Source organism: Daktulosphaira vitifoliae, unplaced genomic scaffold (assembly GCF_025091365.1).
Source record: "Daktulosphaira vitifoliae isolate Bord-2020 unplaced genomic scaffold, ASM2509136v1 Scaffold_3, whole genome shotgun sequence".
NCBI classification, from domain to species: Eukaryota; Metazoa; Arthropoda; class Insecta; order Hemiptera; family Phylloxeridae; genus Daktulosphaira; species Daktulosphaira vitifoliae.
This window is the reverse complement of record NW_026099574.1, coordinates 22,863,850-22,891,723: the sequence shown is the minus strand read 5'-3', so window position 1 is coordinate 22,891,723 and position 27,874 is coordinate 22,863,850. Positions and strand designations below refer to the sequence as shown.

The following is a 27,874-nucleotide window of genomic DNA, read 5'->3' as shown; positions in this document are numbered from 1 at the left end:
GTAATCAAGAAAATAAGTTTTGGTTTTTAAGGTAACAACTTTTGGACTAGTATTTAGTTAAAAGTTATTAATAATTTAAAATAATGACTAAAAATGAGGAGTGGCTGTTTCTATTATTTTCACTAGACATATCTTGGCCTCATTCCTCCTCTCATTTTGTTATTTTAAATTTTCCCGATGGTCAACTATAAGTAAAATTTCATAAGACCTCCAGGTTTCGTAGAAACCTCAAACAATCTGGTTAATCACAGAATTTTTGATACATTTTACCAATGATTAATATCTGTGATATATGATAATCTAAATGATCTCTCTCTAAAATTAATGTCGTTGTTACTAATGTCATTATGATTTCGATATGATATACTCTTATTATTTTATTAATATTTGTCTTCGTGATTGTTACGATTGTTTCCTCACTGGATACAATTGTAACACTTTTTTTTTTAATTTTCATTTATTCAAAAAATGGTAAAAGTAATAAATTATAACTTATATGTTTATAATTGGAACGTGATATTTAACATATTAAAAAAGTAATCAGACAAAAAAGTTAGTATCCTACTAGAAATAGATCGTTTCATAAAAAAATTATTAAAATTCTTGTATAGAGTGTTTATTAAGTAAGGAAATGGGTTTCTATTGTTCTCATTGTTTGTAACTACTAACCTGTTTCCTTACTTACTGAATACCTCCTATAAAGTTATTATTGTATCAGTCTTCTCTGTATATAATGATTGAAAATTGAAAAATACAACGGCATAAGTCTTAATTTAATGTTTACGCTTTGTTACACTTACGAGCAATTCTCTAGGTCACATAAAAAAGATAAGTTCTATTTCCGACATATTCTGAAGATGCATTGCTCTATTTAGATGAAGACAAAAAGTCCATTCATCAAAACAAGCATGCAATTTTCTCATTTTGACCAGAGTTTCGTGTAATATGTAATATGTATATTGTTAGTAAATGCAATAATCAAAATATAAAATACTTAAAAGTCTACACAATGATAATCTCATAAGTAAATAGGTTATTGCTAGATTTATTTATGTTTTTAAGTTCAAAGTATACATGTACAAAAACAGAATTCTGTTTAAAAATATTTGCATAAATGAATAAATAACTTTAATCAATTTGAACACTGAAATATGACTTTATTTTTTCATTTTATAATGTTTATGATTGCAATAATTTATTAACAATATGTATATTGGTAAATAAATGAATAGCTATCAAATTCATAGACATTAATCTGGTATATCTACTAAACATTAATACTTGAAAAACCACTATGTTTAAAATAGCATCATAAAATATGAGGTAGATGAAAAATGAACTAAATGTAGAGAAAAAAATGAATTTGTTTATCCTTTAAAGTACTAAAATAATGAATTTATAATAATAAAAAAGTATAAAGTACCTAAAATATAATAAACAAATTCATATTTTCTACAATTTTGATTTAAAAATTTTATGTCGAAGGTAAAGAGACTAAACTACAAATGAATTTTAGACTTTAATAAAAGATTACATTTGCCTGCTACATTATAAAATAGAAAATTGATACGCTCGATTTTAATACACTGGAGATTCATTTGTAAGTGTATACTTTTCATTGCTGTTTAATTGTAAATCGAGACACACTATAATCTCTAGAGATAATATTTTAATTTGAATTCGTGTACTAGATGAAAATAAATAAAGAAATATATGTCATTTGGGAATATTAGTTCTGGGATTAAGTGTCAATAACACGGAAGCAGCTATCACGTGTTATGTAATTGGCAAATTTTTGACACTTGCCGAACAATAGAAAGGTAGTCAGAGTGATCATGCTAATTGATTAAATGTCACAGAAGAAAATGATTTGTATTAGCTATGGTATTAGTATTTGGTGATTTTTTTCTAACTATAATTTATGTTTACATTATTTTTTATTTTTAATATTTTATGTAATCTTGTGCATTTTATCAATAACTATAATTTCTTACACGATTTTTACTAATTTTTTTACAAAAAAAAAAAAAATGAATAAATAATAATAAAATAAATTGTGAAAATTTATTGACTTCCATAAATATAAATAATACTACTTTAAATACTTCGAAAGAATCAAATTTGAATATTAACTGAAATTTTATGTAAACTGTATATGATTTAGAAAAAAATACATTGTTAGTATTCAATTTATTCGTTTTGAATAAATAAAATCATATCTTATCATAACTTAAAATTCTTTTTTTTTGTTTCGTTGTAAGAAAAAAAGTTATTCTTTAAAATAAACAATCAATTTAGACGAAAAGCTTGCAAAGTTGTTGATAGACCTTATACGGTATATGAATAGGTTATTATTGACAAAATTTTAACTGGAAGTATAATTCCCTTGAATTAATTGGATCATACATAATTTTAATCCTACGAATTTTTTTGTTTTGCACGATTTAGAAAATAAAAATAAATGTGATTTTATTATCATGGTTTATACATGTATTGTTGTTGCTCAACTGGATTCCACCCTTTTTTATAATGTAGTGTAAGCTATTCTTGACCAATATCATTTACCCTTTGCTGAAATAAAACCACCAATGGTTTGTATAAAAAGGTAAAAGACTTCACTATGCATGATATTTCTACTGTATCTAAAATTACCATGGATGGATCTACACTAAAAAAGACGAAGGCGACAGTGAGTTTAGTATAATATTCAAAACGAGGTTTTAGACATTTTCCCATTTTCGAAGCATTCAAACGGTGATCACATAAATATGCACGGTTATTATACGATAATAATTTAAATATGAATAGATAGAAATCCGTGGCGATGAGAAAAAGTCGGATGAAGAATTTCTACGAGCCATTGCAGTAGGATAGTAATAGCAAAATATCAATAGTTATTGTGTGTACGCGTCGTTGTAATAGCCGGTCGTCTTGTACTACTGGCCCGGGAAAATACCAAATCGCATTTACCAATATAATAAACATCAATTTTCTAAGGCATTCTTTGCTGCGACCTCTACTATCATATCGAAAAACGTTTATCACTCTACTCCGCCACAGCCGTCAGTTTTAGTTCTCTTACATGCGTTTCAGTTCATTTTCTTCGACATCTTTCTCCTCCATTAGGTATCACATGCACTTTTTCGATTTTTGACAACGAACCATTTCTGTGATCTTTATCTGAAGACAACCCAAAGCTTACCGAGCTTCTTCATCACTTCTATTTATTATTATTATCATCAATTAACGCATACTTTTTTGGTATTCTTATGTTCGCGATATCTAGTTGGTCATTTTCTGGTAAACACACCTTTGAGAGCAAACATTTTCTCATTACTCAAAAACAACCCAATTATACAGATGATCGATTTCGAGTAAGACACTTATTTCCTCAAAAACCATTTTTATTTATACAAAGAAAAAATAATTTTATTTGGAAAATTCTACAGTAATATGAGTTTAAATAATTCTTTTTTAACGAGATTCCTTAATTTTTAACTCTATCATATGATAGAAAAAATATTACAAACAATTATATTCTTATCATTTTTTATACCATTTATCAATCATCGGTTTCAACAATTTTTGGAAATCAGTATTTTTTCAGTTGCCAATGAATGCCAATGAGTTTATAAAAAACAACGATTCTTATCTAAATTTCATAGTTCAACATTTGTTATAAGTGAATAACTATTATTATAAAAATGTTCTTATAAAATACATAATTTTAGTTTAAATCTCTCGATAAGAATATTAAAATGTTTTATGCTAGTGTTTGTTTTGAATAAATAATACGAATAAGAGGTCGTGATAATTAAAAATGTATAGGATTTAAGTCCGCTTTAGAGAATTTCATTGAACTTAATTTTAGTTTAATGCGTACGTTTTAACACTACGGTTTGTTGAATTAAATGCGGTTTAATTATTATAAACTTAGACTCATGTAATAAATAGAATTGTAAGTAATTATATTTGATAGTATAAACCAAGTAAATAGATAATAATTATAGTAATTTCTATTTTTGTTCAAAAAATAATTGAAATAAAAAATAATTAAATTTTTTTAGAACATAATTAACTTTGAAATAAAAGTGAAAACATTTTGCTTTAAATTTAAGAAATTAAGTTTATTTTAAATCGTGGTTAAATAGTTGAGAGATATTTGAGGTTTTAATTAAAAGCATTATGTTTGGTTAATTAAAAACTCGTTATTATTCTATCTGTAACATTATTTTCTATATTAAGATATTCTGTGTTGGCTAAAATTAAAATACTTTGAAACTTTATGAGACAAATAATGATTATTCATTTTATTTAAGTCAACAAAAAATATTTAATAAATATTAATTAATTCATTTAATTAGTAAAGTCTTCTTAGTAATTTCGATCGCAAGAGGTGTTACAACAGCTGTCACATTATTATACATAAATTAGATATTTGTGTGAATATTGCGTCGTTAATTTACTAAATGTACCACACATTTATTAGCATCATATTAATAATTACTTAACACTTGGTAATACTATTACAAAGTTACATAGATCACTTACCTTAAAGTAACAAAATGATACAAAATTGTATTTCCCGCTAAGACAAAATTGATTTTGCATTTAAATTATAACGCATCAGATTACATGCTATTTACTTGGAAATTTCTATTAAACTAAGCTAACTAAACCAATTTTTTAAATCACATTCCTTAAAGGAAATTGTATGCATATTACACATTAATCTTGGAGATACTAAAAATATTACAATTGCCATCTATGAAACTAAATGTTTTCGATTACCTATGTCTTGCTTGATTTTGATAAATAATCAAAATTAGCAAAAAACAAGAGATAATAATTCATGACATGGAATAATTAACATTTCCTAACATTCCATATGTATATGATAGTACTAAATAACAAAATAGCTTTTTATTTGACCCATTTATTTATTTGATTAGAATGAATAACAAAGAAAAAGCTAAAGAAGAATTTTGTAAATATATATATTTTCATTTACCTGGTGATATTAATGTTAAGAGCGATGTCGTGCTTAACTTATTTTAAATTCTCTTCGGTATGATGCCACTCAAACTTCAATATTATTTAATTATATTTTTGCTACGCTCTTTTGTACAGAGTTTTATTGGCGATGACGACTATTTACAAGTCAATGTACCGGCTTAACCGCCGAATTTTAAAATTAAATAAATCAATTAAAACGTTAAGTAACTAACGAAACTTAGCTTTTTGTTATTCAAGCTTACTCGATCATTCACAAAAAATTAACAGTAATGACTACAGTATTAGTAGTATATAATGTTATGTACAATTACATAAATAAGGAAACTGAAAGTTGGTCACTTTCTGTGTGTGACTCCAACGATGAATATAAATATTTCACAAATCAATATGACTACTATTCAATATGCTACGTCGCTATTTATGGGCTGAGCCTAAATATCCGTCAACATTATTCTAAGGGTCCAAGAGGTCCTTCAGAGGAGGTACCAAGGGTCGCACTACAATTTATATATATAAAACTCTTGGTTAGCAATGATATAAATATTAAAGTAAAGAAATATTAAATAAGCAATACAACTTGTTGGACGCCTAGAGATGATAATAATCCAACAGGGAGCTGACAGCCAAACACACACACACACACTATTTTGATGGAAGCTAATTTAAATTAAAGTATAAGACAAAAGAGTAATGGTCGCGATGATGGTAAAAAGTCAACTGACGTTTGGGGCATTAGTGTTATGGCACGATGACTGCGAATTCCAAAAGTGTTTATGTGTGCAGTCTGCTCTCTTGTAACAATACTTGTGTCAATGTTTTAAGCCTTGTCGGCAGTACAAAGATGTTGTGGGATATGATCACGTATCAAATGTGAATGATCATAGAAATCCAATAGTTCATTGTATGTTATTCTATGCAACGTTACAGTTTCATTGGTATATCGGTTAGTCAAAATATAGAAAAACAAACAAATCCAGTAGAATGTCAATCGTGTGTACCACTAGATAGTCTAGTAATCACTGGCTTAGTACAGTAGACCGGCTTACACCTGTAGAAAAGGCCTTAAGCTGGACATGATTGACTGACGACAATGCCGCGTCAACAATTTTAGTAATATTTTTGTATTTTAACTTCAACTTATACCTTAATATCTGACAATATTGTCTTTCTTTAATCATAAAAATAAAATTATTTTATCTATTTCTTTTTTCGATCAAATGTTATATAAATCAATGAAACAGATCTAAATTTTAAATTAAACCAGTAGAATGATTCAGCTAAAGTATTTATTCATATGTTTTTCTCATTCATTTCATTTTGTTTTTTTCATTTCCCTTATAAGACTCGTAACTCACTGGAAATTAAATTTAAACAAATTATGGTTATCAGTTGATGATAGTAGAAAATAAATTTTTCTAATGGCTCAAAAAAAAAAAAAAAAAAATAGAGAAAAACCTAGCACAGTGGTCGCGATATAGTTTAGAATAAGTATAAATGATATCCGACAATGATTAACAACACTATTATAAAAATCGGTTATTATCTATTTTATAAACTAGTTAAATATGTATATTGCCCTTTGTAAAAATATAGTCGACATTCTTATAAGTTACATGGAATGAACATAAAAATACTTCATAATTGATAAATTGAGAAAACATGTAACACCATGAAATCAAAAGTAAAATTCTTAACATTATATTTATTTTTTGATTGATTAATGAATTGTTTAATGATAAAAGAATCGCCTTGTATAGTATACGGATGGAACAGATCTAACTGACAACTCGTATAACTTATTATAATTATAACACTTCATAATTTTTTTTTATTAATCAATTTTTATAATATAGGACTATAATTGAAATATGTTTTATGTTATTTTTGGCAATTTCAAAAAATATCTTAAATATTAATTTTTTTTTTAAGATTTGAAGATAGCCAATGATAGATGCTAACTAGTAGATGCACCAATCTACTAGTTGATGGCTTTTGGATTTTTATTTTTTAGTTGCTTGACTTAACTTTATGTTAACATGTAATTTTAATGACATATATTTAGTATACCTTTAATTAACTAAGAGTATATTTAGATGGCTGAATTATTATGTTTCTATACATACTATCTAATTATTACTTTAGCAGACGATACTTCTGAAGTGTACAGTATGTAGTACACCCGTTGTTAGATGTATTACTTGAAATAATTAAAAACATACGGATCAGACGAATTGTCTAATATAATTAATGATACATAGTATTGTATATGATTTATAGCACACTCGTTTTTAGTATTTATATACTTCTGGTTCATAAAATATTTACTCAATGCTAGTTAATGTATCATTCAACTTGTTACAAAAAACATATTTGAAATTATTTTTTAATCATAAAAAAAAATCAAGGAGTACATTTTTATTAAACGACATTAAATAAATAATAAGTTATTGTTTATTGACATGAACTAGTGTGAAAATCATTTACAAAAATGTTTTATATAGTGTTTTGTTTTTTATTGCCTACCTTAAAATATGAAAACTTCAATGTTATAAATATATTTGTAAAATAATTATTTGTCATAATTTATTTAATTGAGAGTTAAAATTCAATAATTTTCTATAAAAAATTATACTTACGAAGATTTTATTTTATTGTTTACAGGTAAATAAGAAAATGGTATTTACATACAAAATAAGTTCATGACTTTTGGCTGTCTAGGGCAAACATATCGCACCATTCCCAAGTAAGCCTATTTCTGAATTACGTATAAAACTAGCGACCAAATCTTAGATCTTTATTGTCTTTTGTAAATACATACACACTATTAAGACGTCTAGGTACCGACCGTTTTTTGTTCCATCAATACGACGAAACAACTGATGCGATAAGAATTCTGAAAACAGATGCGATTTTAGCATCATGTTACTTAAGTATCGTTTGAGACATTTCTTTTGAAATTATGATTTTTTTCAACCCTGCAGGAATCACAATTTCAAAAAAGTGGCCTGGCCGATACTTAGGTGACATGATGCTGAATTCAAATCTGTTTTCGGAATTCTTATCGCATCAGTTGTTTCGTCGTATTGATGGAACAAAATAAGTAGTTTTATATGTCAAAACTAATGGTTTCCAAGCAGTAGCTGTTATATCTGATATTCTCACGTGCGTTATCCATATCGAAAAAAAAATAGAATTTAATGACCTTGGACGACGGTAAATTAAAAAAAGTCTTATGATAATTAATTAATTAATTAACTTGATATTATCAAGTACATGGGCAGTTACTTATAAGAACACGGCAAAATTGTTACTCTGCTGTTTGTTGTCCAACTATAACAGGTACAATGTAAATGTAAAATGAACATATAAAAAACAGCTACATAAATCTATGAACTGAAAATTTTATTAATATGCGTATATTTTAAAGCATGGTAATTGATAAAATTGTAAAAAAACAATAAAGTATGGAGTAAAATGTGGCCAGTTATAAAAATATTCTACATGAATTGTCTATTATCAGAGATAATTGACTCACATTTTGACAAAGGACTTTCCATAAGAACAGGCTTATGAAATAAACATTTTACTGTGTAATTTTGGCGTGTAAATAATGTAATTTTGTAAATTTAATTTTTATAATTCAAATTACAATTTTTGATTACTTCAGAATAATCGATGTCATTAGTTAAGTCATAAGACTTAACGTGTTTACTATAAATATTTAATTTTCTATACTCCTAGAAAGAAAGTAATTCAATTAGTTTTATAACCAATTAAAATTATTGAAAGCATGACGCGTCTATAAGCATTTACGGTGAAATGGTGTTAAGCTATGAATTTTATACAACATAAAATACATGTGCGTCGTTGTTGAATCAATATATTCGTATTGTATAAAAAAATTAGGCAGATACTCAAAACCGGTTTTGTTATCGACTATAACACGTTGCAAACGCTCCCAATAATGGACACTCACACTAATAATTATTTACTTCTCACTCAACGCCACTGCGTAACATAAAAAAAATCGCAAAATTGTCTATATTGGGACCCCTAAAAAAAGTAGGTACCCAAACGCCTTGAAAAATTTAAGCTTCCAAGCATAGCTGAGGAAGGTATAGGTTTTACTGTGTCGTGTTTCTTTTATCTGACCATTTGAATACTCCGCTCCTACTCGATCAACATCACAAATATTATCTAACTGAATTAATCAGCATCTAATTTTAGGAAAATTTCCCTCCATTCTTATGATAAAAGGAAATGTCCCCAAAAAAATTACTTCTGCTATAAAATAGTCGATATTGACATTTTTAGTTTCCACTAAATAATATTATAATGTCATTATAAAATGATATTATCACTTTGAAAATTGGACGGATCATTTCGAAAATTAATTGAAAATATTTTAGCTATTAAATATACTGATGATACATGACAATATGACTTTTCTGAAAACGAAAAAGTCAAGCAAGTACTAATAGGAATTGAACAATATATATTCTTTTTTGATAATGTTCCAAAAAAATTGCGTCATTATAATTCATATTAAATTAAGGGTAATATAACGTACTTTATGATAACAGAAAAAATATCCTATAACTTAAATCTATAAGTTATCGGCCAAGTAGCCCAAATATTATACAATTTCTGTTTTTAATGGCCAAATTTTTAGTTTTTGATTGTATAATGAATAATTTGTATTCTTAAAGTCTTATTTGTTGAAATTGTATTAAAATCACTAAAGAATTAAAATAATAGTTTGTCAATTTTTGAAGAATGTACAAATCTCAATGACCTTTTTTTGTCATTAATGTTAAGGATAATTATCATTTTTTAATGTGCATTTTATGAAAATATATATAATTATATTTTTTATTCAAATTTGTATTTAATTTTGGAACGTCTGTGTCCATTAAACCAAAACTTAATTAAAGTTTTTAAAATATTTTTAGCTTCGATCAGACTGAATAAATAATAGTCATACTATAAATAATAATCAATCCCCGAATAATCGTATTCAGAGTTTAAATTGAGGGTACCATAAGAGGATTTATTCCCCCTTCCTTTAGTGACGGTTTTCTTTAAGATTTATTTGAAATATATGTAATTGTTTGGATTGATGGAACGCTTATAATGGCATAGATTACCTCTATGCCCCTTCGTTTTTTTGACACTTTGAGCCCTGATCGTATTTGTCAAACATTATAACACAACTATATGTTCCAAAGCTATTGTTTTTTGTTGAAACTACACGAAGCTGTTGTTAAACATATTAACTCCGACTTAATATTACAGTTAAAGTTGTTGTTATAGTATTGTGTAAATAAATGGAGGTTTTTTCGTTAACTTCAGTAATTATGATTTTTATAAGTATTATAAAAAAAAGTTTATATTAAACAAAAATACAACTTAACAACAACTATTTTAAAACATTTTTTAAATGGGTTTAGAGATCAAATTTAGGACTACCTATGTATTTGGTAAATATGAATCTCGACTTTATTCAGCTAAACCGACACGTGTTTTTCAATTTACTGTGTTGCATACATTGACGATTCAGACTAGGCGTCACTAATACATTGGATTAAACCAAATACATTATCAAATGCAATATCCATTATAAGCTTATAATGGTATTCTAGTTTTACATACCTGACACAAATATTATAGATAATAAATTAAATGTTTATTTAAATTTATGCAAAACAATGTTAAATATCATTTAAATAATATACAATATAAAGATAATTTATATTTTTTCTAGATAACTTTTGTTTATTTTTTGATATCTTTTCAGCACTGTTTTAATGCATTGCAGATCTATTTTTCACTCTTTTCTAATTTTTATACACATCATTTGGTAATCGATACAATTTAGAATTAAACTTTAATGGAAAGGAACGTTTGGTTTTTTTCATTCGGTATCTTATATTGTCAACCTAGACGGACAGGGTAAAACGGTGATTTGGGAAAACAAAATTTCACTTTTACCGTTTGGAGTTGGCGGTGGCTTGTCGGATTACGCGCTGGAAACAGGTACCTCCTCGTCCTACCTACCCGTTGTTGTTTCCTGTATGCAGTCATGCTTCTTCTCAGTCAGGTTACTAAACCCGACCCCTGAAAGTGCCGAGAGGAAATCCTTTCGACATCAGGTCCATAATAAATATGTCAGAAAGATTTATGGCTGATCTGTACCGGAGAACAGGGTCATTTTGTTCTTCTAAACTAGCGTCGGTGGCAATATAGTGCTGTGGGCGGTAATGTTGGTTAAACGCAAAACCTAACCTAAATAAAAAAACAGGATTGCGTGAGCCATTATACTAGTCTCTATTCAAAAAAGCTCAATGTGTGGCACAGGTCAAAATATACATACATAATATTTACCTACTGGAATTTCACGAACTAGTATCCGTAAGAAACTAAAAGAAATTGGATTTCTTATTATTCTAGAGTTGGTTTTGATATCAAAAAAATTTGTTTTTAAATCTATATTGTTTTTTTCATTAAATTTCATCAAATGCCTTAAACAAAATACACGTAGAAAATCCTTATTACATGACATTATCACAAATAACCAAAATGCGAATACCAAACATAATGAAAGATAGCAATATAAGGTTTAACCTTTCAGTTTGTAACATTCGACGTGTGTAACTTTATTACTTTTTTCATTTGGAAATTTACCTAAATCTTCTAAGTTGTTAATGGTGCGATTTAACAAAAGGAAAAAAACATATATTTTTCATGTAGGGATATTTTGTAAAAAATAATGTAGTATATTTTTTAAATTATTGCTCATAATAATGATAACAAAATTGTCTAAAATTGTGTTTTTATACAGAATTTGTATATTCATTTCTAGATTTTACCAAACACCTTCGCTTGAACGAAGGTGTTATAACACCACTTCACACTTTTTAATACTAAAGGTATGCTATTTAAAATTGGCAAGTACATAAAAGAAAATTTTGTTAGTTTAATATTAAAAATACTGTTTAATGAAAAACTTTTACACTTCTTGATTCTACAGTAAATGTTTTTTGATTTTTAAAATTTTTTTAGAACTGGAGTAATTTTAATACTGCTGTCTTCAAAGCCAGCTTGAATTCTGCTTTAAGTCAAGTAGGGATCTAAAAAACATTATATAATAAGCTTCCTTAATAAATTATTTTGTTAATGAAGTTTTATGTAATTTTATCAAAGGAATTATTTTCAGTAAGAAGATCTAAAATTATAACCTTAAGTTGGTAGCGGACTTGTATCCAAATAATAAAGAACACATATAATATTATTATAATATAAAACAATTCTAAGTAGCTATAACGTTTGTATAAAACGTTTGTTTATACTACAGTATAAACAAAAATTGTGTACTATAGTAGACAATTGTTGTGACTGGTAGTAAATACAAATATTTAGGTTTAAATTTAAATATTTGAAGTGTTCATATATAAATTAAATATAAATACTTAAAACTTCAAATAATTGAAGAAATATTTCACTTATTTAATATGTTTTGTCAAAATTTTCAATGAAATATTTCGATTTTTTTTTATAAAAATTTAGCCACTAGTCTACCGTAAAATCGTTTTTAGATACTTGTCCATTTATGTTAATTATGCGTCGCTAAGCTGAGGAAACAATAAAAACGTATCACAAAATAAACTGCGAAAAAGAGTAACTTGAAACACTGAAAAGTCAGAAAAAGTATTAAGATTAATAATACCATTAAATACTAATTTAGATTAGATTTTTTCATTTTCGTGATATACAAGAGATAATATATGTAAAACTATAACAATTATAGACAAAAATATTTTTAAAAAATATAGAGCTTTACAAAAGTCGATCAATATTAAAATTGTTCAAAATTTTCAATAATATAAGTCTTCAATAATTGACAAAATGAGAGGACAAATCAATGATTAAATCAAAATCATTAAAATGTTATTAAAATGAATATCAGAATAATGAGCAATTAAAATTGTTAAATAAATCTTTGAATATATTAACCGTATAATTGGCCAAATAGCTAACAAACAGTACTAAAGAGTTAGCCAATCTAAAAGTAGGATAAGTTTTATTTTATTAAATATATGTATACAATTGGTAATTGACGTTACTGTCAGTTATGTCAATTAGGTGACAATAATTTAACACAGTATATTTTAATTTACCATTGTAGTTTTATTGTCATCATTAAATATACTATCATTAATAAGGGTAATCGGTGGTCGGTATTATAAAGGTGTAATTTAAATGTAATAGTATAATGGTAAAAGATAAGTAATCAATAGTGAGTACTTCTCTTAATAAAAAAAGAAACAATAACCATTAACCGGTATTTGAACTATTTTAAAAATTAAAAAATACTATTTAAAAAAATACTTAACAACCAAGAATATTTTATCGAGTTTTATCATTTGTTTCTTAAGACCTAATAAGATAAAATATAAAACGAGTATCAGAACTGTTGCTATAATTTACGAGGCCCTCTAAAATTCGATTTATTTTGGTAAACAATAACCCTTTATTTTGCTATTCACTCCTTTGTGTGTGATCTCCTTAAACGTGAGATTTCATCAAAGATCTAGAGTGTTGAATACGGCCATCCAAATCAAAACAGTCGAAGTCGCTGTTGAGTAACAAGAACAGTAAGTGTTAATGAAAAAAAAACACTGTACAGCAAAAGCTCGGTGATCATACAATTAGTGTTTATAGAGTTTCTGTGTTTATTATTATGACACTTTGATTAATTTATATAGTTATAAAAGTACTCTAGGAAGTAATAAAATAGGGCAGTGTTTCCCGAGGTTAGTTATAACCTTCTGAACAAATTTTTAGGCCTAAGTGCACTTAAAATTAACAATATTTTTTTTAACTTAATTATTATTTTAAGAGAAATTGAGTATTATAAGCATCACCTTATATATATATATATATGCATTATAACCGAATTGATTTTTTTCTGATTTCCTATTTAACTTGGCAAGGTTTAACGTAAGGTTTATACATAAACAGAACTTCAAAAAGACGATCCACTCTTATATATAAGTATCTTCTGATTATATATTAAATTTGTGTGTCTAGTTCCCGTTTTATCTTTATTCTTTGGGTTTTCTCCAAAGAAAATAAATATGCATACCAATATTAATTGGATACAAAATATTTGAAAATAATATCATATAATAATATTACAACGCATGAGGTAGGGCACTTTCATTGTTATATATTATGCATCCAATAGTTTGCAAAAGTACCTAAAAAATGCAAAACCCTTATTTTAGTAGTATATATTCAAATATATACTGCATATATAAATTTCATTTAGTTATCTGGAACTTTGCACGTAATTCCTAAACGTTTTTTTAATATAATATATTATGGAATAGAACTTTTTGAATTTGAATATCATATAAGAATGCATACCAATATAATTAATTTTATCGACTTTAAATTTATTAGTATTCCTGAAATTTAAAATTGATATGACCAGTATAAAAATTAAATTATAGAAAATAGCATTAAAAAATTATTTATTAAATTATTTTATAAAGCAATTATAACAATGTATATTATTCTTAAAAATAAAATGTACCTTTTACAAGATGACACTTTTCAGTTTTGGGTATTGTGTAATCATGTATATAATTTTTAAAAAAGTTAACGTGCCGCCAGTTTGTGCATACCAATTTAACATTGAACAGACTCCATTTCAATAATTATTTTTATGAATATATATATTTTTTATACAATGTTGAAGAAATATTAATGTAATTTATTTCGTGTTTTTAATTTACGCAATATCACTATTTTTCTTAGGATTTTATTACAATTAAATAGTTTAAAACAGTCGTACTTATTTTGAGATAAACATAGACTGATATGTGTCTAAAAAATTCAAGATTCCTATAAAATGTTGATGTATTCTGCCCAAAAATATTTTTGCTCTAAAGTAAACTATTGAAAATTTCATCAATAAGTAAGCACAAAATAGGTTAAATAGAAATATATTTATTAAATTTTTTTAATTAAAAACCATCTTCTAGCACATTTGTGTTTAAAATGTTATTGAAGTAATTTCAATCTACAATGTGATTTATAAACTATATTCTCCGAATTTTTTGTTAAATAATGATTTTTTTTTATAAAAATATATAGATTAAAAATTGTTTTATTTTGATGAATCATTGTAAATATGAAGTTTATTATAAAAAAATTATGTAAGGTAAAATTTAGGAGTAACTTTCAATAGTTAAATGAAAACCTATTATTGATTTATAAATAGAAAATAATCTAAATAAAATTTTGACTCAAGAATTTTATTAATTTTTTTGACTAGTATGTAATAATTACTTTTTTAGTTAAAATAATTTTTAGTTATAACCAAGCTCAATTTCTTAAAAAAAAAAAAAATGATAATTAGAAAAGTTTCTTGGTATTTCAAATTTATATATTTCTTGAGTTAATAATTATTAAGTTTTTTTTTAATTCATCCCATATACCTTATAAGAGTGTCAACCATAACATTATAACATAACATGAAACTAAAAAGTAAAAAATAAATATAGTTTAAAAAACTAAAAAAACACGCTTTTAAAGTACATCGAACTAAAAAGTTAAAAATAATTTTTAAAATAATTATGAACAAAAAATACTAGTATTATTGTGATAAAAGCGTCGGGCGCTCAATATACGAAAAATATGGCACAAAGCACCCACGCTTTTATCACAATAATACTAGTATTTTTTGTTCATAATTATTTTAAAAATTATTTTTAACTTTTTAGTTCGATGTACTTTAAAAGCGTGTTTTTTTAGTTTTTTAAACTATATTTATTTTTTATATATTCACATAAATATTTTACTAGCCAATATAATAAAAAAATACGTAATTAAGAAAATGACTAATCTAAAATTAATTATAATTAGCATTTGAGAATTTATTAAAATTTTAAAATGTAGAGGAGAAAAACTATAGCAGAGTAATGATAAAAATAACATAACTCACACTTAACTTCCACGATATACTTTAAAATAGTTATAACTTTCGAAATAATGTATCAAAAGTTGTCATCGACTAATCAATTTTTTTAATTCGATCATGTTTATTTTATAAGCTAGTTAAATATTTATGTTGACATTAAAAAAATTAAGTTGACATCCTCATAAAGTATAAAGGATAAATTAAAAAAGTATTATAATCAATAAATTGAGAAATATATGAAACTGAAAAATACCATAAATGATCTTTTTAATATAATTATAACTTGTTACTGAACGAGTTATAATATAGCTGTTCGTTCGTATACGAGCAGGCATTAAAATAATTACTTTTATTTTGATAACACAATTTATCGTAAGTTAGTTAGTCAATTTTTTTTGGAAAGGGCAGTGTCGTCCTTTTGATATACTTGTTGGTGTCATATTAAAAGCTGCAAAATATTTAAAAAAAAAAAAGGGTTAAATGGGATAATTACTACAACGCTTCTATAAGACTATACTATTTGACCTAAAATATAAGTAAATAATAAATAGAAAAAAGAATTATAATACTACAAAAAAGTGGCAGCCTTCTTTTTTTCAAATATAATTATTGGTTAAACATTAAGAGCTAAAAAATATTTATAATTAACATTTAAATCATTTTTAAATATTTTTTGTAAAGTGGGGGCTTATTTAAGGTTTTTATCCCTAACAATATTAATCTACAATATTAACACAAATATAAAAAAAAAAAAAAAATGAAATAAATAATTATAGGGATACGAATAGCGGTAATTTTATAACATCAAAATGATGTTATTTATTTAACTACAAAAGTCGTTTACATATTGAATATCCTATTTTTAACATACGTTTTGTGCTCCGAATATTACCGGTACATTTTAAGCACTTAAGTTAAAAAAATTAAATATCATCTATTTTTGTCCCCACTGTACTACCGTTCAATAAAAAAAAAATAATTGGGAAAAAGAAATTGATTTCTTCTTTCATAAATAAAGTTATTTATATTAATATTATGAACAATATGCTGGTAAAAATATGTTTACAAAGAAATCAATTTAATATAACAAAACTACCCTTATTATTTATTAAAAAAGAAAATTAAATTTATTAGATTGTTAAAAGTATATGGTTTAGAAAAAAAATTGTTTGTTTCGAATGTTTTTTAAATATTTTTGCTATAACATTTTTCACAAGACATTTATTTAAAATTGAATGTATTATTATGTTTGCAAAATATATCAACAAATAAATAGGTTATTATTTAAAATTAAACATTTTTCGCTATTTTAAAATTTTTGTTTAAAATTCAAAATCCGCTGTCGACCTATTTATACTAAAGCTGTTTAAAATAATTTTACCCATTTTCCATTGTTCAATTAAGCTTATATTTGCATCTAGTTGGATCTTGTGTTAGTACAGTATAGCATAAACATAATCTAAAATGTCAAAAATAATTAGTGATGGCCACCATTGATATATGGGTCAAGAAAATCCCTAAACCCTCCATTTGGTTATATTTAGGAGATTTGTAAAATAGTCCTATATTATTTTGTTCCGAAAATGATTAAGTTTTTTTATTTTATATCGCAATATTCAATAGCTTACAATCATTTAATTGGACTAGAAATAATATAAGGTATTTTCAAAATGAATCGAATAAACTCAAATGAATTTTATGTGCGTATTTCATTATTTTAAATAACTTTACATAACACGTATAGTTCAAGATTATATTGAGATTTTTATTATTTTCTTTTACTTAATTTTTCTATCAAAATTCATAAATGAGATTCATGATTTATGATTTATGTTATTAACTTTTTAAAGATTAAAAGAATTTATTACACATGCTTTACAACATGTGTAAACTTTTCTGTGTATTTGGCTTAACAATTTCAACTAAAGATGGTATAATTATAATATACGTCAAACTTCTCCTTAATAAAACAAACGGATTCAAGTTATATGTGCAAATATCAAATAAAAAATAAACACGAATGCTATAAATTATCTTTGTGTGTTTTGTTTATTTACATATTATTTCAAGCTTTGTAAAGTGACATAGTGATTTACTGTTGATTGTTGTCTTCTTTTTACCTACGGAATAAATATATATGAAGCTGAACAATTTATTTTTAAAACAAAAACAAAAAATGCAGTTTTTGTTTAAAGTATTTTATAAAGTACTTTTATAATTATTGATTGTAAATATAATAATATTTTGATTAAAATACTTGGTAGTAACATTGTCTACTACCAAGTATTAATTACATGTAGTAATTATGAAGAGTATTCTTATGAATATAATATTTATAAGATTTAACTATACATATAATAATATTGTACATTGCAATTAAAAGAAATATGTTATTACTAATGCAGTTTTGAAATTTTACTTGTTAATACAAGTACATTATTTTATTTATTATTTATTAGATAATATTCCCTTTTGTTTATACGTGAGCTATTAATTTTTTTATCAATTTCGATATTGAATTCTTCAGCATAAGTAAGGGTAGTCTTTTACTTATGCTTAATTATTCAATTATCTTATATTCTAAACATAAGGTCATTGATTTGTTACTTTCCCTGGCTTCTAAATAATTTTAAGTTTTTAAAATAATTTTTTTTCTCTAAAAGATGATTAATACTGAAATATTATGCAAATAGAGCATAAAATAATTTATTATTTGAAAAAGTAATGACAGAGTTTAATTAGATTTAAAAAACAGATAAATTAGTTTTGTTAAGTTATACAAAATGTTTTAAATGAAAAAAATTTGTTAAAATATTGTACGCAGTTAAAATTACCGTTTTCATTCATCCATAAATTAAAATGCCTTTAGCTAGAATAGAAACTATTATTAAAACTTATTGAGGGAAAATACCTCAAGTATAAAATTATAAAATTATAAATTTATAATTATTCATTTTTTTTTTACTCAATATTTATTTGGCATTATTATTTGGCTTTTGAATAATACTTACAATTTGTTTTTCCTCTACGTGTTTTTTTTTTTACCTATTTTATTTTAATTTTGGTTGGAAAACCTCATTTAAATAGCGTTGATGTAAAAAATTGCAGTCTTAGATTGATAAAGTTCTTTGCGAACTTTCATATATTTAAGGAGAGCGCATTTAATTTATAAGTAATTCATTTTATAACCAACCGTTCTTGCCAAAATGTTTTGGTTATTTACCGGTGTTGTATTAAATGTAAAAAAATTAGAATACTAATTTGAGGTTTGCTTAAAGTTCCATACATAAAATTTTTTATTCTGAATGTAGATTCATAATGTGCTATTAGTTAGTACCTTATGACTAGGGCTCTATTTGATAGATATCCATGAATTAGATGAAGTATTTAATTATTTACTGATAATTACTGATCATTAAGTTTTCAAAACATAAGATCTTATAATTTCCTACAACTTCTTTATAAATATTTATTTTTTATATTTTGTTCACATTAGTTATTATGAATTTTTTTTAATCTGTAGGTTAAAAAAATTTGTTGTGGTTTGCCACTTGTCTTCTCCATTTTCATGATCACTTGCTATTTATTTAAGAGCTCTAAAGCTTCTAATTCTTGCATATTTTTTTATGTATCCAATAAATGTGTTGCAAGGTCACCCAGGTGTTCTTTTTCCTTCGATCACATTTTTTAGTATTGTGCTGTGTAGTTCCTCTGGATGTCTTAGTGTGTGTCCCATTATTTTCCATCTTCTCTTCCTAATCAAGTCTATTAGTACACATTCCTTGCCAATTATTTCCAGTACATATTCGTTCCTCCCAACTTATTTTTTGCATGTGTCTTTAGAATAATTTCTCATACGACCCTAATTCTTTTATTTTAGTTACTTTTTTAACTTATGTTTCACAGTCGTACTCCTTTTCTATATTCCAAACCTAAGTTTTAATGAAAATTTTCCTAAGGTTGAGATTCTATTTCTTTTAGGTAATTAATTTAAATTTATTTATGAACGCTGATTTTGCTATTTCTATGTATCCCGTGATTTATCTTGTGCACTTTCCATCTGTTTTAATAATACTCCCTAAATATGGAAATTCGTATACTTGGTCAAGTTTATACTTATCTAGATATTTATCAACATATATATTTCTGGTTTTTTTTTGTGAAAATTAGTATCTTAGTTTTATTTTATTGATTTTCATTCCGATAGGACTAAGCATCTCTTCAATTTCGTTGATAGCTAATAATGTAGAAATATACAGCATTTATTTCCGTCACTCTCATTTATTATTACTATTTCGTTAGCGAAAAGTATCATAGATATGTTTTCGTCTCTAACTTTAACTCCAATGTACTGTCTCATTAGTTTTTTCTTTACTGTTTCAATTATTTTTTGCTATTTATCAATTGAATAAAAGTGGTGATAAAGTGCAATCTTGCTGTATTAATTTTTTTACCATTTTCTTTTGCCTCATCTTTTTTAATTTCAGCTATTTGATGTCTGTATTATAAGTGCAGTATTCTAATGTCGTTCTGAATCTGGAACATTTCTCTGCTTATATATGTCTCTTGTGAACTTAAAGAAAGCATTTTTTACCATTTGACTACTGTTTTAAAATTAAATTCTAATTTTAATATTATCTTTGTCTGTTATTCCCTTAATTCCCAGTTTTGTCAGCTTGTTTTTTATTCTAACCACTTTAAAAATCTTACGATAGGCATGAACTGTATTGATTATTTTTAAAAAATGTTTCAGTTTATTTACATTGCTCCTCTAGCCAGGTTTTTCTATTTACTTGATTTCTTAATTGTCCATATGTTCCTTCTTCAACATTTGCATTGAAATCTCTCATGTCGATTATGTTGTCATCAGATTTTGTAAGTTTAATTAATTCTTCTAAGCTTGCATATACTTAGATTTCTTCATCACCTAATTTAGAAGTATATATATATACTTATGTTAATTATAATGTTGGTATTTGACAAGTAGTAATCGGCTACTTAATATTAACTGATAATAGTATATGGGCTTTATTAATTTCTATGGATTGTATTAATTTGACGATAAAGACTATTAACATAACTAATATGTATTGTCAATAAGATAATACAGTAAATATACATTAAGGTCAACTATTCTCTATTGTGTTTTATAATATAGTATATCGTGATTTTTTAAATAAAGAACAAAACATTGATTAATAAACTTTTAAAATTGAATTTGATTTTTAATTAAATCTAATAATTGATAATCTATAATTGCAATACAGCAGTAAACAACGTTTAATAAAAATCATTTAACAAGATATTGAATCCTAACCCAGAAAGCAATCTAAATTTTGTTTAAAAATTAATAATTACATAACTTTCTTAAGGTTATAAGATATTAATTTTACTATTTATAAGTTTCGTATAAAATTTAGCATAAATACTATGATGTAAGAGTAGATGAGCAAAAGCTTTAACGCGATGGCTAAAATGTGGATGCAAGAAACTCTTAAAAGATTTTATTAACCTATTTATAACCCAAAGATGAACAATAATAAATCCAAAATATTATTAGAGTTCACACACTTAAAGTTTAATACGCGCGTCAATATGTCAAAAAGTAATTGATAGAGCTAAAAGTAAAAGAGAAAATTTTGTCAAAGAAATACTAGCCACGTTCTGAAACTTTTCGGTTTAGAACTTCTCCAAATCGTTATATAATTTCGGTGTCAATTCTCCTTGAATGCATAGTCTAATAAAATAGCAGTTACGAAATCATAAAATTCGTACTAACTTCACTAAATGTAACACATTGTTGCAATAGTTTGTTTAAAAAAATTAAACCAGCTTACCCTTTTTATTGATTAGCTGTATTTTGAATAACTAGAATAGTTTTCGTTTACTAAATGATAACCAAAACTCGTATTCAAGTGGCATCTAATGAATTTTCTTGTGAGCACACAACCCACACTTGAAAGTTGGTAAGTGTTGTTAGATCTATCGCAACAGTTTGCTCAGCTAAAAACAAAATACTAACGCTAAAGTTATTTTGTAATTTTAAAACACGACCTGTACAATGATTCTAATAAATTGTAAACGTTATTTTTGATAATAATTTGAGTTATTAAGTATAGCATTTAATACATAGATATTAAAAAGTAAAAATCAAACTGATTACTTACATATTAATTAATATTTATCTAGGTACTTTTGATTTTGATACTTTCATTAATAAAACTATAAGTAAATTTTAAACAAATACATGTATTTGTATTAAAGTGTGTGGTTTTGCACAATTTTCAAGTGTTTGTGACAAGTAGTGACGACAAATGTTAGTGTTGTTATACGACGATGTGAGCAATAGCGATGTCAACCGATTTGCCTGCAGCCGCAAATGGAAAGTTATAATTACAATAGATCATAGAGACCCGCTTGCTCAGTATATAGTGCTTTGCAATTATTTATTTAAAGGTTAATGTCTCATGTTTCAATTACAAACATCCAGCATAGAAATTCTTTATAAAATAAATTACAAAAAATGTTGTTGACATAAGAGCTCAACTGCAGTTAAAAATGTAAATCCGTAAGATTTATTTGTAAAACTCAAATACAACATTTTTTCTAATTAAAAATTTTATACAATTATTGTATAGTAACAAAAAATCAACGTTAACATTAATCTGTATTTTTCTTACAAGGATATTGGAGAAAAGATTGTTTCTAATTAGTAGATAAAACAATAATTACTGTCTAATAAAATGTCAATCAAAAAAACTTATTAAATATGAATTTATTTTGAAGAAAAAATATCTATTGGAGACATTTTTTACAGTTATATGTAAAATATTTTACGCATTCAAAATATCATTAAGTATTAAAAACTACTTATAACAGCTTTTACAAAAAAATAAAAATGTAAATTTTATCATAAATGGCTACTCACTGCAATTAGACTTTTATACATACTTTATTGAGTCTATTGTTCCGGAAGAGTGATCTTTCTAACAAATATCATTTATTTATTTTACAATAATATTTGCATAGTATTTCATATCATCATGATACAGAAAAGATTTATGCGTTTCATACTTTATACATTCTATTTCAGACTGATGACGAATGGAGTAAAATGAACTATTATCAATAAATTATTTAGATTTTAAAATATGGTCAAACTCCTAAGTGTTTATCTGTTCGACTTAACTACTCGGACGACAATTAAGCTAATTGTTTAGTCTAACTAAGCTAGTTAGACTTCGTATTTATAATAGGTAAAATTTAAAGTAATAAATAAAAATTTCTCGTGGACTGTAATTTATTAAATCATTGATTACTATCAGTTTATGCAGTAATAACAATTTTTGGTATTACTCAAGCGTTAGTAATTTAAATAATTACATAAATATATTTATGCTATGAATAAAATAATAATTATACATTCATTAGACCATTTTATCTGATTTGGCGCTCCTCAGTAGATTGATTTTGATTTGATCTATCATTCGTCATTAAAAGCAACCAAACAATGCAAAACGAATTATAAGTATTGAAAATATATATACATATACATATACATGCGACCAGACCTAACGCTAACAATTGTATACGAATTATCCTTTAATTTAATCTAGAAACTCCATTATTATAAGAAATGCTTGAATGTACTTATTACATTGAACATTATATTAGCGCACAAACAATTATAATTACGTGAAACTTAAGGGACAATAACACATACGCTAATTACAGTATAGATGTCTGCGAAGAAAGAACTTCTATAAAATAATAAAAATGTAATTTCGTAGGCCACTGCACATTACCTATAAGATAAAACCTATTTGGGCAGGTCACATTTGCAGCACCCATAGTACCAAACATTATCAATTTTCTAATGATTATAGTAAATTCATTAAAATTAAACAATTTGACCATATTTTAAAATCTAAATAATTTATTAATAATAGTTCATCTTACCCCATTCGTCACTTTTCTCCAGGTTACTATACTTTTGTTTATGAATACAATTAAGACTTCAAATTAAATTTAATGAATAAGAAGTTGTACTCATACAGGATTAAAAAACTATTAAAGTAAAATTAATATTTTCGTAAAGATATTTTTATGACTAAAATTAAGGACTTCAATTTATCTTTTAAAGATAAAATTTATAATCTAATAAATTCAACAGATATTTTGGTATTGAACGAATTCGAATGACGTACTAGACGTCTATAAACGAGTACACTAGTGTCATATACGTTGTATGCAACATAAAAAAAAATACTATTTCGTACAAAGTTCACTTTTTTACTGATAGTTTAGTACGAATATTTTTAAAATAGAGAAGCGTTGATAAATATAATTTCAGTACACGTGTAAATACAATATGCTTGATGATGATTTTTGTAGCAAGGACATCCAAGACAATGAAGCGAGTGGGTATGAAAATGATGCATCTAGTATACTTATTTAAATAAGCAATACTATCGAAATTGATAAAATGAAATCCGGAGATGTTTGCAGTTGTGTAAAACGGGTCTTTCAAGCTAACTTTCCCATCACAAGCGTGCTGTTGATTAAATTGCTTTATATTTTATTATGTCAACCCTCAATTTCTCTCTCCTTGTTTCATTTATACATTAAATGACACAACCCAAGTGTATCTACTGTAGCTATATATACAATCAAAAATATTAGAAACTAAAATATCATTTTAAAATAACTTATCAACAATTTTTCTAACTTAGAATATACTAATATTTCAGTTTAAATTTATTAACTTTATACTTACATACAAATATTTATACCTTAAGCCGCGGCCATTGAAGTAAAATGAAGTTAGTATTTTATTAACATGCTTAAAGAATTACCTGATTATATTTAAAGAAATATAATACATTATAAATATTAACGAAAAAAAATTAATTATATATAGCTTTCATCAACTATATTATATATATTATATAATAAGCTATATTATATATAGCTTTATTAGTAGTTATTTAAAAATAATTACTAATTTAAATATTTTTGATTAGTATATAAAACTATCAAACAATCTACAAACTATAAATGAAGAAAAACTTTCTTGTTTCAATAAAATCACTTTTTTTTAATAATTGTCATAATACAACCAGTGAATGTTATTCATTATAATGTTCAAGTAAAGAATATATTGAACTCTTATAAATAAAAAATTTACTTTTTTATAACTAATACCATAAAAATTTACTCTTACATAATGAATTCATATATGCAACACGAACTTTATACGCATTAAAAAATAATTTCATAAACGATTTTTAATTTTATATTGTTTATCAAATTTTCACGTTAGGTAAATAATGAATTTTTTCATATAAAAATATATAGAAGACTTGAAATTTCGCCAAAAAAATCGTGTAATTTTATAATTTTAACTTACAAAAATATACAAATTATTTAAATTGGACGCATATTAATCGCTTCGCCTCATAAGTAAGACAAAGTTTAAGAAGTATGATGAATTTTATGATAGGCTAGCTGATATATTAAGCGTAGTGTCGATCGTGGATAAGTTGAAAGAAAATAGACTTAGATGTTGTGGTCATGTTATGAGGAGAAAGGAATCGGAAGCTGTAAGAAGAGTTATGGAAATGAATATTGAAGGAAGAAGAGGTATAGGAAGATCAAAAAAGCAATTGAGGTATGTTATTAAATACAATTTAAGGGCAGCTGATGTGTGTGTAGATGATCTGGGAATTCGTGTCGAGTGGAAGTTTAAGATTAGGGTAGCCAATGACAAGTAGTTGAGTAAAGAAAACAATTGTAATATTGTATCATTAATATATCTTTAGTAAATACGATACCACTTTATAATAATTAGAATAAAAAAAAACAAATCGTGTTAAAAAATGGTATTGAATTTAGTGTAACAATATATATTTGAAAAATATGAAAATTGTATTCTGTTACATATATTTTTTGTTATAAATAATTTTTAAATATTCTTTCCACTGACTATATTCTAATATTCCAGTAATTTAATAGAATTAAAACTTTAAATTAAAATCAGGTTTATTTATCATCAGTAAAATATTGTGGGATGACATTAATGAAACAGTACTTCAAACGAACGTTTCAAATATTATATCTTACTCTGACCTTTTTGGAATGTGATTAATATCAAAACAAATACTCAACAATTATTATAATGCATAAAACAAAATCAGAAATATTTCACTTCAGTAATTATAATACGGGGACTAGACAATGCGAAACATGAATAATTAATTATGTAAATGTGCATAGATATTCCGTAAATTAGTAATGGATTCTTTATGACAAGTGGGTCGACTTTGTAAAAGTGTTTTATCATTGTAATAACTAAACCCGTCCGGGCAATAAATAAAATAAAGTTCTTCACATCACTTTTGTTTAAATATTAGCAATATTTCAAATTAGATATTGATAAAACAATCTTCAAGATATTTTTAAATGAGTGTAACATAATTGCAGATATTTTTTAAGTTTCTAAAATTAAAAAGGCTTGTTAATTTCTTTTTTTGTTTCATAAGGTACTAGGCACTAATGCAAATAATCAAAGCACGAATTTGTGTTTATTTACATATATAATTACAAGGTAACTATGTAAAAACTCCACGGAGACTGTTGTTTCAATTATGCTTTTTCGGAGAGATGGTGGACATCATTAATTCCAGCCTGACTAAGTTTTGGGACTCACAAACAAATAACCGGTAACAATAAACCCAAATAAGAATCATTTTTGAGAAACTATGCTAAATTTATAAATTTATTAGCATGAATTAAAATAGAGCAATTTAAATAGAAAATAAATACAATATAAAACTAAGGGAAGAAGAAAAGAAAAGAAAAGGAATTCGTAATTTTTTATTCAATTACTTACTTTTTAAAATTTTTTTTTGCAGGCAACTAATTGAAATCAGCTTGAAAATAAATTGTTTGTAAGATTTAGTTGCAAGATGAGTTTTATTGGTAGTTACAATAAGATAATTTTTTAGAAATATTTTACTACTTTTGTATACTTAAAAATTTATTGAACATATTTTTGTTTAATTTGATGCCTTAATGTAATTAAAGTCTACCGCTACTGTAATCAATTATGCAACGGTGAAATAATTATTCAAAATTAGCCAAGTCCTATTAATAAAAGTTTTTAGAATTTATTTGTGTCTATATAATAAGTTTCGTCTGTTTTAATAGGGTGATAAATAATATAAATAATTAATATTTTAAAAGTAGTTAATTATAATAATTCAAGATTAATTCCAAAGTAACAGTTTTCGTCATTTTTTTTTTAAAGTTTGTTAAAAAATATACGATTTTTATTTAACTTACGAAATAAGAAAAAATAGTAGCTATTATAGACTATTTATAAAATTACTATAAGAATAATACAAAAATTATTAATGTTTTATTTGTAAAAGTAAGTTTTGAATGTTAAAAAATTGTTAAAATGAAATAAATATTGTTATCATTAGTCAATATACTAAAATTACTTTAAAAATATAAAAATAATTATACTTAATCTTTATAAATATTTTTTTAATTACAGAAAAAAATAAGTTAATTTTCAATAAAGTGTTGAGTTTTTTTTTTAAATGAAATGTAACTATAAAATTAAAATTAATTAGTTAAAACTCTTAAATCTCAATTTATGACTGCAGGTGGTTAATTATTTTTATTTACTTTTAAATTAAAATTGAACAGAACATCTCATATTGCTTTTTAAAACAAACATAATTTTAAAAGAATTATAAGATAACGAAAAGTAGCTGTAAAAGTAAAAAAGATTCTATTCTATGTACAAATTTTATATAGCCTAACATTTTTAGACTATATAAAAAAAAAGTTAAAAATAAAATA

The 27,874-nt window shown here is 24.9% G+C and overlaps 1 protein-coding gene and 2 long non-coding RNA genes across 3 annotated transcripts in view; 2 read left to right on the top strand and 1 right to left on the bottom strand.

Moving 5' to 3' along the window:
* Window positions 1–27,874, top strand: part of LOC126903082 (dopamine receptor 1-like) — a 131,715-nt gene that overhangs the window by 39,780 nt on the left and 64,061 nt on the right. The gene's annotated exons all lie outside the window — the stretch shown is intronic.
* LOC126903088 (uncharacterized) lies at window positions 20–27,209 on the top strand. Its single transcript, XR_007703417.1, has 4 exons — window positions 20–31; window positions 7,678–7,759; window positions 26,545–26,724; window positions 26,917–27,209. It is a non-coding gene; the product is annotated as an uncharacterized LOC126903088 (long non-coding RNA).
* On the bottom strand, window positions 18,988–24,650 carry LOC126903086 (uncharacterized). The gene is made up of 3 exons (XR_007703414.1): window positions 22,955–24,650; window positions 21,841–22,006; window positions 18,988–20,930 (listed from the first exon to the last, which is right to left on the bottom strand). It is a non-coding gene; the product is annotated as an uncharacterized LOC126903086 (long non-coding RNA).